The following is a 24,791-nucleotide window of genomic DNA, read 5'->3' as shown; positions in this document are numbered from 1 at the left end:
GCCGGCGCAAAATTGCGCCGGCAAGAACAATAACTTTTGCCGACGCAATTCGGAATTGTGCCGGCAAAAGTGCCGTTTCTTGTAGTGATACGAGAAAGATGTTATCGGAAAATTACACAAAAGAGATTTAATATTTGTAAAATAACAGCTCATTTTGATAGTATGTCAACCTCTATTAATCTATGCTAATATATAATTAGACAAAATGAGTTAAGAACATTAAATTTTTTTAACCCAGACATAATTTTATTAGCACTCATTATAAATATAAAATTTGCTAATATTTTTCTTATAAAATTATTATTTATTACACTTATTATTTTTGCAATGTATGTCGTATAAAATACATTATAAGCAGAATATTACAAAATTATTTGAATAAATAATATTCAATAAAATTTAATGGAAAAGAAAAACAAAACGGAAAGATAAAATAATTTGGAAATCATTTAGTTATCCCCAAATCTTATATTTTAACATTTTGATTTTATTTTATCATAATTATATATACAAATATTATTTAAAAAATATATAAAATAAATTTGATATTAATCAATTTTTCCTGATAATTTTATTTTGTAAACTAACGAAAATAAAATAATAATTTATATTATTTTTGTGATAAATGATGAACTTTTTTAAAAAAAATTAGTTAATAATGGAATATAAACAAATTAAATCAAGAATATGGAAAAGTTTGTAGTAAAAGTAAAATTTAGGGGCAAAGTTAAAATATTTTTATCATTTGGGTAGTATTTGATGGAAAAAGAAAAAAGTAGTACTTTATGCAAGAATCATCTGTATGTGAGAGAAGAACTTTACACCACCCACCAAACACCAAAAGAGAAGTGAAACCATCACCACAACAATAATTCATAAGTCCCATATATTGTGAGTATACTTCAGTTGTAATTTTGTGCCTTATACCACAACTTCCTATCACTAGTAACGTTATTTCCTTGTATACATATATGATTCTCTTTGGTATATTCTTTTGGTCTGTTTTAAATATATATATATATATTATTAGTTTTATTTTCTCATTAAAACATGACACTAATTAACAAAAAAATAAAAGTGCTATCCAGGTTTTGAAAAGTTGCCATCAAAATACTATTTGTAGATATTTTTAAATAGAACTCTTATTCTTGGGTTGATGAGAAGGTGTCAAAAAGTAAATACATGATTTATTATTTAAATTATATTTATGTGAAATTTTACAAAATTAAATATCAACATCTAACCTTTTTTATTATTATTATAATGTGTAGGTTAATATTTCGACTGATCTTAAAGCATTGGATTGGTATTTGGCTTGCAAGAGGTATATTGTATTTGATTTTTCTTATTTTTAAATCTTTCACAATTTTGAATATAAATTGTATAACTTTAGTAGAGTTTGGATATCTTAGATATTCATTCGTAGTGAAGTAGGATCTGAGAATTCTGTGTGTTGCGGTGATAATGAAAGGTTGAAAACTTGCATGTCTTAGTGAAGTAGGTTTTGAGAATTTTGTGTGCTGCGATGATATATGCATGAAAACTTGTGTGTTGTTTGATTTGTGTGTTGATTGGGATAGATGGCTAGGCTAGTAAATTAGGGGATATGCTGTCTGATTTTGTTAATTAAATCCTTCATCCTTATTTTCACCATTTGTTTGATTTTTGCTAAACCCAAATATTGCTTTTTTTCTTTTTTCATACCATACCCAGCTGGGGTGATGTGGCCTAAAACATTCTCATCTATAATATAATCACTTGTTATTTCTTGGTATAATGCTACTTCTATATCTGGCAATAACCTATTATATTATAAAATAAAGTGTTTGCTAATAAGAATAAAATAGATATAGTCTCTTTGGCAATAATTTATACTAATAAAATTAAACTTGGTTTTCTTGGATTTTAACTTTGAGTTGGTCTAAAGTGTCTTGAATGATGTAACTGTAAGAGTTCCAAATAAAGTGTCTTCATGAGACTTGAAAGCAATGTCTTGCTTTGTTATTGGGTTGAAATCTTTCCTTTATGGATTGATGGTCTAAAGAACTCTTTCCTTTTTATAGCATTCATCGGCGCTGGAGTATTGTAGTATTGCTTAAAAGCTCTTAGCCATGACTTTGGTGCTTCTTGCTTATTTTTTATTACTTCTTGGGGTGATGCTAGGAAAGATTATATGATATGTTTTTGTATAGGTGGAAAAATGTCTTTTGGTGATGATCATCATATGTTTGAAATATGACGTAGGACATAAGTCTAATGCTGTTAAAAATTTATTTTAAGTTTACTACAACTGTATTTTTATTCAACTAAAGGCTAATAACTTAGTAATAACAATGCTTTTTTTCAATGTTTGGTTTTATGTCAAATTAAATATCAAAATAATAAAAGATAATTTGGTGTGCACTGTTTCAATCTCTTCAATTGGCCAAGGCAACCAAGCACTATTGTTTGATCAATATATTATTTAGACCTTTGAAATATTCAAGTTCTTTAAGATACAAGAAGGAAAATATGAAGAAATATATATATATATAAATATATATAGTAAATCTTTTCTTTTAGATTTTGGTTTTTGATGGTTTAATGTGCTTATGGTTGCAGAGAAAATGGAATCAAATGGGTCGAGGAGTTAGGCATTTTTGTTGTAGCAACATCAATATGATGCTACAACATCAATTTTGAGCGAGCTCTCTGACTTACTTTTGCTGCAGCAAAGTTCATGTAATGCTACAACAAAGTTTCAGTGGACAAGGACAACTCTCTGACTTACTTTTGTTGTGGCAAAGTTCGTATAATGCTACAACAAAGTTAGTAGTGACTACTCAAGAAATTGACGAAGTTCGAGAAGAATGAGCGATGTTATTTTTATAATTGGTTAGAGCAAAATGAAAGATGTTATAAGCTAGCTTACAGTACATGTTGAGAAACTTAAATTTCTTTTGATTTTTTTTTTTGGCATTTTTTTAGTATTTTCTTTTGAAATTTTAGATATCTAACATATATAATAAATTTTGGACACTCAATGCGATATATTTTTTTAAAATCAAAATGAAAAATGTAGCTGCGTTTTTTTTAAATTAACTTTTAAGGGCATGCAAAGAGAGCCCTAAAAACTTTATTTAAAGACACTCAATGAGATCTTTTAGGACACACATTGCGAGTCCTAAAACATTCTTGTAGGGAACACAAAGAGAGCCCTAAAAACTTTACTTAAAGGCTCTCAACGGGATATTTTAGGACTCACATTGTGAGCCCTAAATACATTGTTTTAGGGCTCACAATGCGAGTCCTAAAAACATTCTTTTAGGGTTCACAATGCGAGTCCTAAAAAACCTTACTTTTTTAAGACTCTCAAATAGAGGGCTCACGCCCTGCGAGTCCTATTTTTTATTTTTATTTTTGTAGTAGTGACAGGGGGTTTCATATTTTTCTCTCTATCTCCTAGGGTTCTCTCTGGTGGCGCTATTGCTCTATTTCTCTCTCTTCCATAGCTTGTCAGCTCATTGTTGGGCGATGGGTGGCTCTGGCCAAGAGGGGTGTTTGTTTTTATGTGCTTGTCAGTGTCTCTCCTTTTCCTCTGACGATTTTGCTCTCATTTCCGCTAGTAGTTGTGGTTTCAAGTAATGGTTGAAGAAGTTTCATGGTCTGCATTCTCGGTCTGCTTGTGTGAGCTCTAGGGTCTAATTTTATGTCTTCCATACTTTACGATGGTGGTGGAGGGTTGGATGGCGGTGGCTGGTATTCGGGGTTTCCTTAAGCATTGGGGGTGTATGGTCCGCTTGGTTGATGCAGGTGGCTCAGGTATGGCTCGATTGTTGAGGGGTTTGGATCGATGTGGATTTTCGAGGTTTGGGGGGATGGCTGTCTTCTGGATGTTCACATTTGCTTTAGTCTTTATTTATTTTTGTAATGTTATTTGGATTTTGGCTTATTAGTTTCTTCAATAATGGTGTATCTCACCAGCTGTGTTGGCTTAGTAAAGTCATTCGGTGTATTTATTTTGGAAAACTCTTGGATGGATCTATTACAAATTTGGATTTGGCGTTTATTCAAACTGTTATATATCCCTTCTATCATGAGATTTCCACGTGATGCATGGGTGTTCATGAGATTTGTGGATTATTGTTTTATTTTCAATAATAGTGTTTTGATTGATTTTATGTGTTTAGCCATTATTGGGTATGACATATCTTTGATGGTGAACATTGTGAATAATTTAATATGCCTAAGTTGGTCATTTGAATTTACTTTGAAAGAATTTCAACCTGTTTTGTACTTTGTTGGATCGACCCTATTAATGAATTGATTGTTATCTTTAAAAAGGAATTAATACATAATTATAGCCACATGGGTATGACTATTAGCTCAAGTGGTTGGGTGTGTGAGTGTGTGTGTTTGTGTGTGTGTGTGGGGGGGGGGGGGGGGAATTAATACATAATTATATGATAAATTTTATATTCACTCGTGTTCATAGATTATATACAAACTATTTACATAATTGATTTGCCACAATAAATTCAGAATGTACATTTTGTTTTGTTAAAGACAAATGATGCAGGTGTTAGGGTTGATGTCCTATAAGCATGAAATAAGACATTTTATTTAGAATTGAATAAAAGTATATTTTCTTTATAATTGAATATTTGAATTATTTTTTAAAAATTATATATATAAGAAAATCCTATATTCATTAACGAGAGTATGATCTTGTATGAGTACGAGAGGATTAAGATCATTGATAATTAATAAAATTGTCAGCAACATATTAAATTATAAAATCTTTAATTGATGGTAGCAAGTACGGTTTACTAAGAACTTTTTGATAATGCATGTGATCTAAATCCGGATTGCTGGTGTGGATAGACATCTTAGTAAATGTACTTTATATAATTAGATTATTTATGACTGGTCTGATGTGAATTAATTTCTTTATAAACATATTGTTTGTTATAATGATTTAATCCATATAAAAAGATGATTGTATGTAAATCAGTCTAAATCCTAAGTAATCATGAACTCTTATTCATGTCTATTGAGTCTTTTGATTCACTCATTAAGGTCTCTTAGTATAATGAGGCTAGTGACTTTTGTTTTGGAGATTCAATAGAATGAATGGTTGGGACCATGATCTTACAAGAGTGAATCCAAGCTTACCTAACGGATTGAACATTGGTTCTTGTTTAACCCAAAATTGGACATCATGATGTGGCATATAAAAAGGACACGTGGCAGCAGAGAGTTGGCGAGGGCTGGTCGAACCACATGAGATGCTCTAGTGAGCTCCATCAACACAAAGGAAGCTATTGGCCTTGAAGAGATTGAAACTACACAAATATTTCTAGTCGAACTGAATAGCTTGCTTAAGGGTCCACTGATCTCATAAAGCTGCTCAAAGGTGAATACAGCTCGTAGGATGTGTCAGATAACAGATTGATCCTCATTTCAAGCGATATTTATGTAACTAATATTTAAATGTATCTTTTATATTATTTTAAATATGTAATTAGTTGTAGCCATCCCACACTACACGTGTAGGGCCTGGATCAAGTTTGTAAGGCACATGGCCAATTACGGGACTCTATAAATAGAGATATCTCACAGTCATAATTTTATGATACGCGCTTTACATACAAAATCATTATCTAATTGTATACTCTATTGAGCTTAGGAAACTTAGTTGAAACTTGTTCTTCTTGATCTTGAGTCTGAGACCTTCTTTTTTTAATAAAAGTGCTAGTAGACATAGGTCATTACCAACTCTTGGGGTCGAACCACTATAAATTATTTTTGTTATTTTACTTGAATTTAGATCCTTAAATTATTTATTGTCATTTAAATTGACTCAATGTCATTGACCAAAATACTGGTCAATGATAATTCCATTTTAGTGTCGTTTTAGAATGCGTTTTTGTGGTAATGTTGAGTCTTTATGTTTATTCTGTGCAAGATTATGCTTTTGTTTGTCTTTGTTGTAGGTCGGTGCGTTGAATCATGAGTTAAATGCTAAAAGAAGAGGAAATGGTAGAAATATTGAGCTTTTAATGGTTGTTTGACTCAAATTGGTGCTAAGCATGAATTATAATAAGTTTTTGATGAAGGAAGGATGTCAAAAGGTTAAAATCTTGAAAAAATAGAATTAGAGTCGCGACTTTAGCAAAGTCAGAGGCTAAAGGTTTGCTGAAAGGACTTAGAGTCGCGACTAGGTCAATAGAGTCGCGGCGCTAGTGGAAGTCAGAGGCGAACCTAGGAAGACATCAACACACGGGTCGCGACTGGGGTTTAGAGAGTCGTGGTGCCTGAAAACCTACTCAGACTTGGAAGGGCCTTAAAAATGTCATGGGCCACGACCTATGAAATGTCCGCCTATGAAAAAAGGAATTTGTGTTTTTTCTTAGTATAAATTAAGACTTTATGTTTAATTAGGATTATGTCAGATTTTAATTACGGGTTTAGAGATTAATTTTGATTCTGAGATTAGTTTTTCTGCACTTTCATGCTTTTTATTTCTTTTTCAAGTCTTTAAATTTTATGTTTCTGAATAATTATTTTTTTGTTTTAGTCATGTCTGATATGAACTAAACACTTTTATCTAGGGTTTAATATAGTCACATGGATTTCTATTTAATCTTATTATGATGTTATAATGATTCTTCTTCTTTATTCTAATCTATATAATGTTTGCTTATTGCTAGTAAATACCTGATCAATATTTGCTTGATTTATGATTTTGATTCAAAATTCGAAATATGAGAATTGAATATGCTATTGTTATATAGACATTGGTTACATATTAGACGAAAGTACATGTATGACTTGTGTAGTAATTAGGTTTCTATGCTTAATGCCTACTATATGTTTAAGTTTATCACGGAGATGTATAAAACTTGCATATAGGTTGAGATCTTATATCTTGAAAAAGAATAGGAATCAATTTATGTTAACCTACTATTAGAATAGGAAGAAAGAAATTTAGAACTGATTAATAAAATTAATAGAATGAAAAGTTGATGAAGTTAACACCCGAGATTTTTAATTATTGAATCAATGTTTATTTTTGCAAATTTATTTTAATTTTAAGTCTTAGTTTAAAAATCACTCTATTTTCAATAGCTGATGGACCCAAAACGGGTATGTTTAAAAATTTATATATCGCAAGCGCACGAATCGTCCATAAAGAATAGTGATCGTGTAAGCAAGGATGTCGAACCCAAGGGAGTTGTCTAAAATCGAAAATGAAACTATTTTAAATCAAAAATAATAAATTCTAACCTAGCTCCAAAGATTGATGAGTTTTAATATTATGAACATAAAATAAAAGATTGAAAAATAAAGCTATTTAAGAGAATAAAAATAAAGCAATAATGAGTTGAAAATAAGTATTAAAAGAAAAGATTATTAAGATACTAGAATCCACAAAATGTAAGTTTAATAATATTTATTAGTATATTGATTCCCAAGTTTTAGTGATAGTTAAAATAATTTAAACTATCATTTTCCAAAAATATTTATAACTTTAAGCACAATTTTCTTATAAAAAGATAGGATTTTTCTTCACTTTTCAAAATTATAATTTCAAAGCATTTAGTGTAAATCAATCTAATGAAATAACAAATAAATCAATGAACATTATTTATAAGGCAAAACATAATATTTTTGTTCTAAGCATGGATGTGTACAATTTAATGACACATCTTACACAAAGAATATTATGTTTATGCACTAATGAAGAACAAAGTGTAAAAATGTTCTAACAATCTAAAATACAAGATATTTAAGATGAAAGAAATATATGAAGAAGAAAAATCCATAGACTTTGTTGCATTACAAGGGAAATCAACATACAACATAAATATTACCTAGTTACAAGTTGCTTCATCATGATCTTAATAATCTTATGAAAAAGATTAGAAGCACATAACTAGAATAGAAATTACAAAATAAATGACATACATACTTGCAAAATGCTCTTGAAAAACCCAAATGGAAGAGAGAATGGTAGAGAGAAAATGAGAGAAAAAGATGGTAACCAAAAAATTAAGCACACCAAAAATGGTCTTGAAAGTCCATATTTATAGCCAAAGTGAGTTTATTAAAATAATCAATTTAAATTAATTAAATTGATTAGATTAATTAAATAAAATAAATATGGTATGTAGAGGTAAATTATAGGGTGTAATGATGATGTTGTGGTGAAAATGTGTAGGAAAAAGGGTAAAAAGTTGGCATTTTTGTCATAGGGGACAAAGGGACAAAATGCATTTTTGTTGGGCTCAATAAGGGAAATGGTAGCAATGTGGTGGTTGGGTGTTGGAGGGGGGGCCACGGGTTGGGCCTAGAGTGGGCCTCACGTGGTTGGGCTTTTGGAGAAACACCATTTTTCTTGTTACTTTCTTTCAAAATTACCATCTTTCCTTTGATTTTCTTGCTTTTCAAGGGCAATAATTTTCCTACACAATAAATTATAAACTAAATTAAAATTAAATATTTTCATTAATAAAATATATCATATAACTCCCATGAAAACATTAATTAAAATTTAATTTACATAACATTTAATTTCAATAAAATCATATTTTTAGCATTCAAACTAACAATACTAATTTTAAATAATTAAACTACAACATATTATAATAACATATCTATAAAAACATATAAAAATCTAGAAAACTACAATAAGACTAATAAATTAAAAATTACATAAAAACTTAATAAGTTAATTAAAAACTCATGAACTAAGCAACAATTAGCATGTAAAACATGGTAAAATAACTCTATTTTGTAGAGTTATCACACCCCCAAACTTAAAGTTTTGCTAGTCCTCAAGCAAAAGAAAAATTAAAATACACATATATATATATTTTTTTTATTGGTGATATAAAAATGATTTTCTCAAAAATTGCACAATGAAAATAACTCTCAGAAATTATTATGAATAAAAGTTAAGCTTATATAATTAATTAAATTGTCAATTTTGCTTTTAGAAAATATGTTTTTATTAAAATTATTTTTCACTTAAACTTATAGGAAATAAGAGTTTTTATGAAAAATGTAATTTTTGTTACAAGCAAAATTGACCCTATAATTAAAAACAAAGCTTAAAAATTATTCATATTTTTAAGAGAATTAATTTCAAACTCAATCAGAATTTTTATCATTGAAAATGAAAAATATCACCAAATTTTTTTTTTTTTGTAAATAATTTTTTTAATTTTTTTTTTTTTGAATTTTTATGAAAATGAACAAATAAAAAAAAAATTAACAAAACCACAACATATAAATAAATAAAAAAAAATTCAAACAAACATTTTTTTTCTTTTCAAACAAGCATACATAAAATAAAACACAAAACATTAAAAACAATGCAAAGCAAACATAAATAAAACACAAAACAAACACAATAAAACTCGATACCCCCAAACTTAATTTAAGCATTGTCCTCAATGTGTCAAAATATAAATATAAATTAAAATTGACAAGAGTGTAAAGTTTAGAATGGTCGTACCTCGATATTGTGCATTGCGAAGATAGAACAAGATAGAACAGGATACAACTAACAAAAATTAAATCGCACATAAAACAACAATACAAATAAAACACAAGTTATCAAGATCACACAGGAATCAAAGAGCATGGTAAACAGGGTCCTCAAGGAGTATCTCATCCACTTCATCAGTTTTTAATTCCAAAAATGGTTTTAATTTTTGTCCATTAACTTTAAATATATCACCATTTTTAGGATTTTCAATTTCAATAGCTCCATGTGAAAAAACAATACGAACAATGTAAGGACCAGACCACCTAGAGCGTAACTTTCCCGGGAATAAATGCAAACGAGAGTTGTATAAAAGGACTTTCTGACCTGGATAAAAATCTTTTCTCAAAATATTTTTATCATGGTAAAATTTCATGCGATCCTTATACTTTTTTGAATAGTCATATGCATCATTCCTAATTTCGTCTAGTTCATTGAGTTGAAGCTTTCGTTTCTCACCTGCTTTGTCTAAAGAAAAATTTAACTGCTTAATTGCCCAGAAGGCTCTATGTTCTAACTCAACAGGTAAATGGCACGCCTTCCCATACACAAGTCTGTAGGGTGACATGCCAATGGGCGTTTTGTACGCGGTACGATACGCCCATAATGCATCAATGAGTCTTAAGGACCAATCTTTCCTAGTTGGATTCACAGTTTTTTCTAAAATGTGCTTAACTTCCCTATTAGACACTTCAACTTGACCACTAGTTTGTGGGTGATATGGTGTTGAGACTTTATGTGTAATGCCATATTGTTTCATCAAATGTTCAAATGGCTTATTACAAAAGTGAGTACCGTTATCACTAATTATAGCACGTGGTGAACCAAAACGGGAAAATATATTTTCTTTCAAAAAACGAAGCACAACTTTGTGGTCATTAGTGTGGCATGCAATAGCTTCAACCCATTTAGATACATAATCGACTCCAACAAGAATATAAAGATTACCAAAAGAGTTAGGAAATGGTCCCATAAAATCAATGCCCCAAACATCAAATATGTCAATAATAAGAATAGGATTTAAAGGCATCATGTTTCTTTTAGTTAAACTTCCTAACTTTTGGCAACGTTCACAAGCTTTACAATAAACATATGTATCATGAAAGATAGTAGGCCAATAAAAACCACATTGTAAAACTTTAGCAGCTGTTTTCTTACCACTAAAATGTCCTCCACATGCATGATCATGACAAAAAGATATGATTTTAGACTGATCACAGTTTGGAATGCATCTTCTAATTATTTGATCAGGGCAGTATTTAAACAAGTAAGGATCATCCCAAATAAAGTTTTTCACCTCAGAATAAAATTTAGATTTATCATGCTTAGACCAATGAGATGGTATTTCTTTAGTGACCAAATAATTAACAATATCAGCATACCAAGGTAATGAAGAAATATGCATTAATTGTTCATCAGGAAAAGTTTCAGTGATAGGAGTGGAATCATGTATAGTTTCAACAACTAGTCTAGATAAATGATCAGCAACAACATTTTCAGATCCTTTTTTATCACGTATTTCTAAGTCGAATTCTTGTAAAAGCAGGATCCAACGGATCAAACGAGACTTAGCATCTTTTTTCGATAAGAGATATTTTAATGCAGCATGATCAGAATAGACAATAATTTTAGATCCTAACAAATAAGATCTAAATTTCTCCAATGCAAAAACAACAGCAAGCAATTCTTTTTCGGTTGTGGAGTAATTTAATTGAGCATCATTTAAAGTTTTGCTAGCATAGTAAATTACATGAGGTATTTTTTCAAGTCTTTGTCCTAAGACAGCACCTATAGCATAATCAGAAGCATCACACATTATTTCAAAAGGTATTTTCCAATCAGGAGGTCGAATAATGGGTGCAGTAGTCAACAAATTTTTTAATTTTTCAAAGACAACATGGCAATTACTATCAAAGACAAAAGCATTTTCTTTTCCAAGTAAATGGCATAAAGGCCGAGAAATTTTGCTAAAGTCTTTTATAAATCTTCTATAAAAACCGGCATGGCCTAAGAATGATCTAATTTCTTTCACAGTTTTAGGTGGGGGAAGTTTTGAAATAAGGTCAACTTTAGCTTTATCAACTTCTATTCCATCAGATGAGATTACATGACCTAAAACAATTCCTTTTTTAACCATAAAATGACATTTTTCCCAGTTAAGCACAAGGTTTTTCTCTTTGCAACGAATTAAAACAAGTGAAAGATGGTGCAAACATTCATCAAAAGAGGAACCAAACATAGAAAAATCATCCATAAATACTTCAAGAAATCTTTCAACCATGTCAGAAAAAATCGAAATCATACATCTTTGAAAAGTCGCAGGTGCATTACATAATCCAAAGGGCATGCGACGATATGCAAAAGTTCCAAAAGGGCATGTAAAAGTAGTCTTTTCTTGATCTTCTGGGGCGATGGGGATTTGGTTATACCCCGAATACCCATCAAGAAAACAATAATATGCATGGCCAGCTAATCGTTCAAGCATTTGATCAATAAAAGGCAATGGAAAATGGTCTTTTCTAGTAACATTATTCAACTTTCTATAATCTATGCACACTCTCCACCCTGTTTGTACTCTAGTAGGGATTAATTCATTTTTCTCATTTTCAACAACTGTGATCCCAGACTTCTTAGGCACAACTTGAACTGGACTAACCCATTGACTATCAGAAATAGGGTAAATGATACCTACGTCTAACAATTTTATGACCTCTTCTCTAACTACTTCTTTCATATTTGGATTTAATCTTCTTTGACATTCCCGAGAGGTTTTAGCATTCTCTTCTAGATGGATTCTATGCATACATATGGATGGGCTAATTCCTTTAATGTCTCCAATGGTCCAACCTATGGCTTCTTTATGTTTTCTAAGGACATCTAACAATTTACCTTCTTGTTCTTTATCTAAAGCGGATGCTATGATAACAGGTAAGGTTTCAGACTCTCCTAGAAAAGCATATTTTAAATTTTCTGGCAAAGGTTTAAGGTCTAACTTTGGAGACTCAGAAATTGATTGAACATGACCTAAGGGTGAAAAAGGTTCAACTTTGGTTTCATTTAAGGGTATAGGCTCTACCGAAGAATTCACATCATCATTAGAGTCATCAACATGCAAGTTCATACCAAAGTATTTTTCACAAAAATCAAATAAGTCATTTCCATCATTTTCACAAATACTATCTATCATGTTAACTTCATGCACTTCTTCACACTCAACAGATTTAACCACATTAAAAACATTCAATTCAACAGTCATATTTCCAAAAGATAATTTCAAAACACCATTACGACAATTTATGATTGCATTAGATGTAGCTAAGAATGGTCTACCTAAAATGATAGGAATTTGAGCATGCATATTTTCCACAGGTTGAGTATCAAGAACAATGAAGTCAACAGGAAAATAAAATTTATCAACTTTTATCAAAACATCCTCTATAATGCCTCTAGGAATTTTTACAGAACGATCGGCTAATTGAAGAGTTATAGAGGTAGGTTTTAGCTCACCAAGACCAAGTTGCTTATAAACAGAATAAGGCAATAAATTTACACTAGCACCCAAATCAAGTAAAGCTTTGTTAATAAAATGATCACCAATAATGCATGAAATTGTGGGACACCCAGGATCTTTATATTTAACAAGACTCTTATATTGAATAATGGAACTAGCTTGTTCAGTTAAAAACGCCTTTTTAGGAACATTAGTGTTTCTTTTAACAGTACAAAGATCCTTTAAAAATTTAGAGTAGGCAGGAATTTGTTTAATGGCATCTAAGAAAGGGATATTGATACTAACTTGTTTAAAAACTTCTAAGATGTCATTATATTGGCTGCCTTTTTTAATTGGAAGTAATCTTTGTGGGAATGGGGCTTTTGGAATGAAATGATGGATTGGAGTTTCTTTGTTTGATGAGTCATTGAGATTAGAACTAGGAGGCTGACTCTTTTCTTTTTCTTTTTCATTTTCAACCTCGGGTATGTAATCGGGTTTGACAATTTTCTTTCCAGACCTAAGAGTTGAAATTGATTTGACTTCTCCATTATGACTAGACTTTCCTATCTCATATTGACCTTTTGGATTAGGGATAGGTTGACTAGGGAATGTTCCTTTTTCTCTATCAGCTAAAGCAGTGGCGAGTTGTCCTACTTGTGTCTCGAGTTTGGTAATAGATTGAGATTGATTTTGTAGGATTTGTTGGGTGGATTGCATAAATTGTTGTAAAGTATCTTCTAAGGAAGGTTTTCTTTGTTGCGGATATGGTTGATTTTGTGGGGCATGAGCTTGGTTTTGTGTGTTGTATTGGTGCCCTTGATTCATTTGGGGTTGGTTTTGTCTCCATGAAAAGTTCGGATGGTTTCTCCAATTTGGATTGTAGGTGGATGAAAATGGGCTATCATTTGGTTTCCCATAAGTATGAAGTGCATTGGCCTCCTCGGAAAAGGCTTCTTGGTAGGAAGGACATGATTGGGCATTATGGCAAGGACTAGAACATATAGAACAAACATCTTTTCTTGGTTGTATTGGAGAATTTATAGTTTGGCTTATGGCTAAAGCTTCTACTTTTCTCGCTAATTTGTCTAAGGATGTTCTTAAGTCTAATTCTTCTTTTACTTCATACCTTCCTCCTCTTTTTGGTGAATTAGTTGACCTAGACCTAGGATCAAAATAATTCCATTGTTGCGAATTGACAGATAAATCTTCAAGGGCGTCCCACGCCTCTTGTCCTTGAAATTTTAAAAATTTTCCAGTATGCATAGATTGAATCATTTGACGATTAGAGGGAGTCAAACCATCATAAAAATATTTTACAAGTCTCCATTTTTCAAAACCATGATGAGGACATTTTAATAATAAATCTTTAAATCTTTCCCAACATTCATAAAACTCTTCATTATCTTTTTGAAAAAACTCGGAGATTTCTCTCCTTAGACTATCAGTTTTAGACATAGGAAAAAATTTCAGTAAGAATTTATTATAAAGTTGATCCCATGTAGTTATAGACCCCGTGGGAAGGGAATTTAACCAAGCTTTTGATTTTTCTTTTAATGAAAAAGGGAACAATCTTAGTTTGACCGACTCATCAGAAAAATTTTGAAATTTAAATGTTGAGCAAATTTCTAAGAAATCTTTGACATGCATGTAAGGATCCTCTCTATCTAACCCATAAAAAGATGGCAATAATTGAATGATTGCGGGTTTAAGCTCAAAATGAGTAGCAGAAGTAGTAGGTAAAACAATGCATGACGGAGCATTAGATGAAATAGGTGCAAAATATTCAAGCAAAGTTTTTTCAGGCACAACATTTTCATCAAGAGGATTAGCAATAGGTTCCATGATGCTCAAATTTTTACTAACACTTTCAATTTCAAACAAAGATAAACGTCTTTTTACTAATCGTTTTTTAGAGTTACGTTCCCAATGATGCATACAATTTTTCACAAACAAGGCAACAAGGATAATCTCAAACAAGCAATTTTCTGATGTGGAAGATCAGTTAAAACCGCAACCACAGAGCATACTTAGAATTTTTAGAGATTTCACAACAATATAATTCTTATGGTTTACTTGTCCCCAGGCCTATTTGATTCCACTTACTCGCGCACTACTAACAACTCCCCGAGGTTAATTAGTAGAGGCGGATGGGAATTTTGGTCAAATTTCCTTTAAGCAAGAATTGCTTATGGTGAAAGGACAAGATTTATGTTTTTTTTTTTTTTTTTCAAGTATTTTTCACAATATTACACTAAAATATTAAAGAAGACAAAGAAAAATAAGGCAAAAATTAAATAAGACTAAAATTTAGGCAAGAGTAGGGAGGCATAGCATGCCATCAACCATAACAAAATTAAGGTAAAAACTAGGAGGCACAAGTGCCATCAACTTAAACATAAGATAGAGGACTAGGAGGCAAAAATTGCCATCAACTAGCTAGGAGGCAAAATTGCCATCAACTAGTAATTTGCGGAATTTAAATAAAATAAAAATACAACAAAATAAATAAAGAAAATTACACAAAGGTTAGGAGGCACAAGTGCCGTCAACTAACAAAGATATAAAATAAATAAAATTACAACAAAATTAGGAGGCACAAGTGCCATCGACTATAAAAATTTAAAAGGATAGATAGGAAGCACAAGTGCCGTCACTAAAAAAAAAACAATAAATATAGAAATATAAGTATATTTTTTTTATGGGTGGTTGAACCGTCCCAAATTTTCTTTTTATCTTTTTTTTTTTTTTTAGTTTTTTATAGATATATATTTTTTTTAGTTTTTTTTTTAAAGTGCAAAAAAAAATTAAAATAACTAGTAGAAGAATCCACTAACCTTGAGATAAATTTTGTTTCTTTTCTCTTGCAACTCCCCGGCAACGGCGCCAAAAACTTGATGGACCCAAAACGGGTATGTTTAAAAATTTATATATCGCAAGCGCACGAATCGTCCATAAAGAATAGTGATCGTGTAAGCAAGGATGTCGAACCCAAGGGAGTTGTCTAAAATCGAAAATGAAACTATTTTAAATCAAAAATAATAAATTCTAACCTAGCTCCAAAGATTGATGAGTTTTAATATTATGAACATAAAATAAAAGATTGAAAAATAAAGCTATTTAAGAGAATAAAAATAAAGCAATAATGAGTTGAAAATAAGTATTAAAAGAAAAGATTATTAAGATACTAGAATCCACAAAATGTAAGTTTAATAATATTTATTAGTATATTGATTCCCAAGTTTTAGTGATAGTTAAAATAATTTAAACTATCATTTTCCAAAAATATTTATAACTTTAAGCACAATTTTCTTATAAAAAGATAGGATTTTTCTTCACTTTTCAAAATTATAATTTCAAAGCATTTAGTGTAAATCAATCTAATGAAATAACAAATAAATCAATGAACATTATTTATAAGGCAAAACATAATATTTTTGTTCTAAGCATGGATGTGTACAATTTAATGACACATCTTACACAAAGAATATTATGTTTATGCACTAATGAAGAACAAAGTGTAAAAATGTTCTAACAATCTAAAATACAAGATATTTAAGATGAAAGAAATATATGAAGAAGAAAAATCCATAGACTTTGTTGCATTACAAGGGAAATCAACATACAACATAAATATTACCTAGTTACAAGTTGCTTCATCATGATCTTAATAATCTTATGAAAAAGATTAGAAGCACATAACTAGAATAGAAATTACAAAATAAATGACATACATACTTGCAAAATGCTCTTGAAAAACCCAAATGGAAGAGAGAATGGTAGAGAGAAAATGAGAGAAAAAGATGGTAACCAAAAAATTAAGCACACCAAAAATGGTCTTGAAAGTCCATATTTATAGCCAAAGTGAGTTTATTAAAATAATCAATTTAAATTAATTAAATTGATTAGATTAATTAAATAAAATAAATATGGTATGTAGAGGTAAATTATAGGGTGTAATGATGATGTTGTGGTGAAAATGTGTAGGAAAAAGGGTAAAAAGTTGGCATTTTTGTCATAGGGGACAAAGGGACAAAATGCATTTTTGTTGGGCTCAATAAGGGAAATGGCAGCAATGTGGTGGTTGGGTGTTGGAGGGGGGGCCACGGGTTGGGCCTAGAGTGGGCCTCACGTGGTTGGGCTTTTGGAGAAACACCATTTTTCTTGTTACTTTCTTTCAAAATTACCATCTTTCCTTTGATTTTCTTGCTTTTCAAGGGCAATAATTTTCCTACACAATAAATTATAAACTAAATTAAAATTAAATATTTTCATTAATAAAATATATCATATAACTCCCATGAAAACATTAATTAAAATTTAATTTACATAACATTTAATTTCAATAAAATCATATTTTTAGCATTCAAACTAACAATACTAATTTTAAATAATTAAACTACAACATATTATAATAACATATCTATAAAAACATATAAAAATCTAGAAAACTACAATAAGACTAATAAATTAAAAATTACATAAAAACTTAATAAGTTAATTAAAAACTCATGAACTAAGCAACAATTAGCATGTAAAACATGGTAAAATAACTCTATTTTGTAGAGTTATCAATAGCCAAATAGAAATTTAAAAGAATTTATTGGTAATTGGTTGATAGTCCTTGTGGAACGATACTTTATTTACTATCTATATTACTTGAATCGATTACGTATACTTGCGTATCATATTTTCGCGATCAGTCAACATTTTGGTGCTTTCATTGAGAGCTGAAATCCAAGAATCACAATTCACCATTCTATCTAAATCAATGGCTATCACTACTAGAAGCCAAAATCAGGAACCACAAGGGGGAAACATCACTACTGGACCACATAACCGACATTCGAGTAGTCAAATTTCCCCTTTGTACCATGGTTAGCAGGTTCCTCCACCTCAAAACCTACCTCCACGATGAACATTTGGGCATGACGAGCCCCATGTGGACTTAGGGAAAACCTCCACCCTAATATTGAGCAACTGAAGGAAGTTCTGGGACAAATGCAAGAGTTGTTTGTTTCCATGCATGAGAATCAAGTAGCAGCCCAAGAAGTTGTAGCTGAAGTCTTGAACAAGCAGAGACAAGACTTTCAGTCTTGGATGTATCAATGGCAGTGAGTCCTTGAAGTTCGCCAAGAAGAAGTTTACCATCATTATACTAAAGGAGCAAGGCTACTAGAAGCTTTCTTGTAACAAACTTAAGCTGGAAGACCTCGACCAATGAATCCTTAACCTAAGAACATTGGCCAAGCAAATGTTGAAATTCAGATGCCATCTGGTTTAGTTCCAAAGCCTGCCCAACCAGCAAGGTGTCAAGATCAAGTAGTTCCACCTTGGTAGACACGTAGTAATCACTCGAATGGAGGAACTCGACCAGGAGTGTTTTGTCAAGTCCACCAGCATGAACAAATGCTGCTCAACTGTGACCAAGGTCAAGGCTGTGGTAGACAAGTGTCTGGAGATGGAAGGCCTACTGTAGAGTCCAAGCACTTTACTTAGCTAGTTAGATAGTAGTATTATAGTAATAGTAGTATTATTATTATGACTGTGGATTTTTGGTTCAGACCGGGATTTATTTGGACACTCATAGTAACACTTGTAGATTTTCTAAGTTTAACCTATAGTTTAAGAATATTAATTTTAACCTAAGGTTTGATTAATATGACTGATATTGAGGGTGATATTTATTATATTATAAGGTTTATATAAGACCCAATAAGATAATAGCACATGTCATGTGTATGTTTAATAATGATTAAGTATTTTGAGGAATAAATTTATTAAGGTTAAAATTTGAATATTCTAGGGTCAGTCAGCAGCTTTGAAAACATTAGAGGGATTAGTCAAGGCTGTTTACTCAATTCAAATTAAGCTAAAAATGTGTAATTTCATGTTTAAATGTTCAGCGTATGCCGATATATCACAGCACGAAGATATGAAAAACACGAAACGTCGCACGATTGCCTCGGGCATACTGGCCCAGGCGATATATCGCCTCCTTCAGGGCATTTTGAAACATTTTGAAAATTTTCTCCATTCAAACCTTCAACCTCTTGATAAGTCCAACATCTTTCTAAACGAGTCTTCAGCCTCTGCTGAACGATAATTCAAATGTTTTTCACTTAAAAAGCCATTATTTTTATTCAAGTTAAATAAAGATCTTTTCATTCCTAAACTCTATAAATAGGACCTAGTACCCAGCCATTTATTCATTCATCAAACCAAGTTCAGAGGCTACTAGTTCCTAGGTTATTGTGAGAGTGTAAACACTTGGGTTGGGAATTATAAAGCTTGATCACTATAAGCTTACCAAACACTTGGGAAGTAAGGTTTTATAACATTTCGGTTCAAGGTTTAAATTGACTATAGAAGCATTCAAGGTATTCCACACTCTAGTTCAATTGGTATTATTTTCTTTAAGTTCTCATAGTCTTCTACTCAGCATTCTAACCTTATTCTTTATTCTTGGTTAGGAAATCTAAGTTCTTGAGCAAAAGATTCTTGGTAAGTATATTTTGATGGTATAGTTCCTTCATCACTTTCATTCCTTTTCTTCAATATACTCACCTTGTTATAAATGGTTTTTTGGAGTGTTCCAAAGTCCCAACTCTGTCCTCATACCCCGATAATTTTGGTAAGGAAAATAGGATAGGATTTATGTGTTATATGATTTATATGTTATCTTATGATTATGTGTTATGAAATATGCTATGATATGTATAATTGTAGACTTGGGCATATGACCCGTACAACTAACAAGCCCCAAATAGATTATGGGCATATGACTTGCTTAGCTAGCAAGCCCCACTAATCTAATGGGCATATGACTTGTTTAGTTTATGGGACCCCAAGTAATAATGGCCATTATAGTATGTATGTGACATAAGTGTTATGATATGCTTTATGTTTCTTTATGAAATTTATGTATATGGTCTATGTGTTAGATTTTCCTTGCTGGGCATTAGGCTCACTCCTTTTATGTTTAAATGTGTAGGAAAATAGCTTTAGTGGCGGGAAAGGTTCTTGGAAGCTTGGGGAATGTGTATTGAGGCGGAATGGATTCAAAGAGCCGAGAGTTTCGATTCAAGGATGAAGTCTTTACTTATGGTTTTATGTGTATTTTTCCGCACTTATTTATGTAATCTCTTTTAATTACAATTATGTTATGTTTTCCTTTTAAAACAATGGGATCCCATATCCTACTTTAACTTTTATGTAAGTTTACCATTTGTTTTTACAAGTTTTAATAAAGTTATGATCTTTTCACTTGTAAGTTCTATTAAGGATTAGGGTCTATGTATAGTTTTCATTAATGGTCCAAAGTCTAGAGTAGTTGGGTCATCACACCTGCTAATAGGCAACCAAGGCGATCAAACTCAAGAGGAGGACAACCTCCCAATCTACAAAATTCAATACCTAGTCAGCAGTTCTAACAACCAAGGAATGAATGACCGGCGAGTCAAAATCAAGGCCAACATCCTCGAGTCGTAATTAGTTAGCTAGGTACAATTAGTCACCTGCCAAGAAGGTACAGGTGGAGAAACAACCAAGAAGCAAGTAGCAGCTATCAAACATCATACCAATATGGTTATGATGATAATGAAGGAGATAGTCGATTCTACCAACCTCACGATAACAAATTCTATGACAATAGTCATAATGATGAGCGTTCAAGAGGACAATTTTTTCCACCAAGGCCATCTGGGCCTCAAAACATCACTGCTCATGATAATGTGCAACCTGAATGGTCGTTTGTCCCACTAATATAGCACGAGCCAACAAATTGTCCAGCTAGACCCTCTCTTGGTGCTCCTCGAGCATATTGTTAAAATGATGGGGGCAACCTAGTTGAAATAGTATTTTTAATAGACTTGTAAATCGAGGACGTGACTTGCGAGATGTCCTCGACCAACTTCAGGAAGGTAATAGATCTAATTTTGTTGGACCCGTTTCACCAGTAATCCCTCCAGCACCACAAAATGAAACTACAGCACTTCCAGTCTCAGTTGTAATAGTTCTTCCACTGGTCGCTCATGCTATTCAAGCACAACTCGATGCTTTAACTCAAATGGCTCAGGAGTTAACAACCCCGACACCAACTAACTTTAATTTAGAGGGAAGGAAAGGCTCTCCTTTCTTTGATTCGATCAATGTTCTTGCTATCCCTCCCAAGTTCTAGATGCCAACTTGGAAGATATATATTGGTAAAGAAGACCCCGTCTACCACATGAGCAATTTTGAGATACAAACGGGTCTCCAAGGGGTTTTAGATGATGTCCGTTGCATGATTTTTCCTGCTGACCTTACTGACTCTACTCAGCAATGGTTTTTCAATTTAGAGCCAGGGACTATCAACTCCTGGGATGCATTTGTGAGGCTCTTATTCTCAATGTTTTTTGATGCTCGCACTCTACCAACCGATCTCAATGACCTTGTTGACATTAAACAAGGACCCAATGAGCCCCTTAAAGATTATGTGTAACATTTCATGCAAGAAGTTGTTCGCTCTAAGACAGCCAGTGATGATGTAGAACTGATGACCATCATGGCTGGAATCCAAGACAAAGGTCCAATCTGGACCAACCTTAAAAGAAAAGCTATCTACTCAACTAGAGAGTTTCTTAATCGAGTAGATGAGATTATAAAATTGGAGGAAGCTATTCGGAAGGCTGACCAAGCTAACTAAGTTGGAACCAGTGTTGCACCAGAAAAAGACTCAGGTGCAATTAACAAGAACTAGACAACCAATGGTAATTGTCATAAGAATAACCAGAACAGTGGTAAATGGAACAATAATTCTAGCAGTGGCAATAATAATGACAATAAACGAGCAAAGACCAGTGATAAGACACGAGAATATGTGCCTCATTTCACCACCTACCCTGCACTCTTAGGGTCACGAACAGAGGTCTTTCAAGCTACATAAGTTGAAGTACCCTATAGGAAACCTATTCCTATTAGGAAAGATATAAGCAAGAGAGACACCAACAAATTATGCAACTTCCATAATGATTATGGACATGACACCAAAGGGTGTAATCAACTTAAGGAGTAGATTGAGTTTTTGATTCATCAAAACCATCTGGCAATGGGAAGATATATTTGTTGCCTAGACGAGCAGAATCCACCTACCGTAGAAACTCTTGATGCACCAACACAACCAATGTAACCAGCCCCCGTAGTAGGACGATTAGACATGATTTACGAAGAATCGCACCTGGCTGGCGATAGCAGAATGATATGCTCGAAGGCTATGTCATGAACCAGGAGAAGAGGTGTTAGTCGTTGAGGAGCATACTCCCAAAATGCCTCAATACGAGTGTAAGCCTATTACATTCATCGAGGATGATGCCACTCACATCAGGTTCTCGCATAATGATCCTTTGGAAATAGTAGCCCAAATTTCCAATATGATTGTTGCACGTAGCATGGTGGATCATGGTTCTTCCATTAAAATTCTTTTTAAGACAACTCTTGAAAGGATGAAACTTTCTGTTCGAGATCTTGAGCCCTGCATGCAGACCTTATATGGTTATGCTGGAGAAGACATGACTCCAACAAGGACGATTAGACTAGCAATAACTGTTAGAGTTGCACCAACGAATAACACGGTCATGACTACTTTTGATGTGGTCGATCTTCTATCGGCTCTCAATTCCTTGCATGGAAGGCCAATACTTATTAATCTGAGAGCTATTACATCCATTTTTCATCTAAAGATGAAGTTCCCAACTAACGCTAGAATTGGATGTGTTAAAGGGAATCAACGGGAAGCTCGAGAATGCTATAACTCTTCCATTACAACTCTTAGAAAGGGTATAGTATTGACTAGCATGATTTTTGCTGGACCAATAGAAAACCAACCAACTGCAATAATGGAGATGAGTATATCAGAGGAACACGAGCAAGTTTTCCCAAAATGAGTAGAACACCTCCAAATAGGTCGCTACCTAAAGCGAGAAAGTGGACTTTGATCCTTGCTTTGGGGATTATGACACTGGATTGGGACCAAGTGAAGACCTCGAGGAGGCTCCACTCGACCAGGAAGATCTGTCCATAACTGTTAAAATTGGAAAAAACTTAGCTGAAGAGGTCAAACTTGAACTCATACATTTTTTAAAACATAACCAAGATGTGTTTGCCTGGATGCACAAAGACCTAGTGGGTATCAACCCTAATGTGATTATCCATTCCTTGAATATCGACAAGGAAAATTTCTAACCAATTCAGTAGAAAAGGAGGCTGCTCGACAAACAAAGGTCTAAGGCCTTAGAGAAAGAAGTTGAAAGGCTGAAAGAAAATGGGTTTATACGAGAAGCTTTTTACCTTGAATTGCTTGCAAACCTCGTTCTATTACCAAAGCCTAATGGAAAAATGAGGAGCTTGTTGATTTCACAGACTTAAACAAAGCATGCCCAAAAGACTGCTTTCCTTTGCCAAGGATTGACCAGCTAGTTGATGCTACAGCATGACATGAGGTCCTTACTTTTATGGATGCTTTCTCAAGCTATAATTAGATTAGCATGCACCCTCCTGATGAGGAGCATACCATCTTCAGGACTGACATAAGCTTATATTGTTACAAGGTAATGCCTTTTGGACTCAAAAATGCTGGCAGGACGTACCAACGGCTAGTCAACATGATCTTTAGGCATCAGATAGGAAACAACATGGAAGTCTACGTCGATGATATGCTAGTTAAATAAAATAAGGCTGGGGGAAATGTTCAAGATCTAGTAGAATGCTTTGATATTTTGAAGCATTACAACATGAAACTTAACCCCTTAAAGTGCTCATTTGGAGAAGGCTCGGGAAAATTTCTTGGGTTCATCGTTAATTCACATGGCATAAAGGTTGACTCAGAGAAAATCAAGGCTTTAATTGAAATAAAGCCTCCCACCAAGATAAAGGACGTGCAGAGCTTCACTGGAAGAACAACAGATCATAGAAGTTTTTTCTCAAAGTCAACAAACAAGTGCATCCCATTCTTCAATCTGCTAAGGGGGAATAGCAAGTTTCAATGGACGAAAGAGTATGAGAAAGCCTTCCAAACTCTTAAGGAGCACCTAGCTCAGCCACTAGTCTTGTCAAAACTAGTTGATGGAAAAACCTTTCTTTTATATCTAGTAGTCATGGAGCATGTTGTTAGTGCAACACTTATAAAAGAAGAAGATAAGATCCAAAATCCAGTATATTATATAGAAAAAGGTTGGTAAGCTAAAACAAGATACTCCTTGATCGAAAAAGTTGGCATGCTGCCTACTACTTGCAGCAAGAAAACTATGGTCGTACTTCCAAACTCATCCAATTACAGTCCTAACAAACCAACCCCTCAGGCAGGTTTTACAAAAACTGGATGCATCAGGTCGATTGCTTAAGTGGGTGATAGAGCTTGTACAATACAAAATCACCTACCAGCCACGAACTACTATAATAAGGGCAAGGATTAGCATATTTCATTGCTAAATGCACAGGTGTATCAAATGAAAATGAGCAAGAAGTAGCACCAAAAGTAAATGAGGAGACCTGACCAATGTGGAAATTATATGTAGATGGTTCCTCAAATGAGCACAACTCTAGAGCTGGGATAATTTTAACTACACTTGAAGGACATTGCATTCATTATGCATTAAGATTTGGATTTAATGCCTTAAACAAGGAAGTGGAATATAACGCTTTGCTTGCTGGACTTCGACTTTCTAGAGACGTAAAAGCTTTATCAGTGGATATTTACAGTTATTCATAATTAGGCATGAACCAAATCCTAGG

At 32.7% G+C, this 24,791-nt stretch overlaps 1 non-coding gene across 1 annotated transcript; it reads left to right on the top strand.

Annotated features, from left to right (window-relative positions):
• The first annotated feature begins 14,358 nt into the window (after positions 1–14,358).
• Positions 14,359–14,465, top strand: LOC133827729 (small nucleolar RNA R71). The gene has a single exon (XR_009890380.1). It is a non-coding gene; the product is annotated as a small nucleolar RNA R71 (small nucleolar RNA).
• The last annotated feature ends 10,326 nt before the right edge of the window (positions 14,466–24,791 follow it).

The sequence above is a fragment of the Humulus lupulus genome, chromosome 3 (assembly GCF_963169125.1).
Source record: "Humulus lupulus chromosome 3, drHumLupu1.1, whole genome shotgun sequence".
Lineage (NCBI taxonomy): Eukaryota > Viridiplantae > Streptophyta > Magnoliopsida > Rosales > Cannabaceae > Humulus > Humulus lupulus.
The sequence above is the reverse complement of the archived record's forward strand: the minus strand, read 5'-3'. Positions and strand labels throughout refer to the sequence as shown.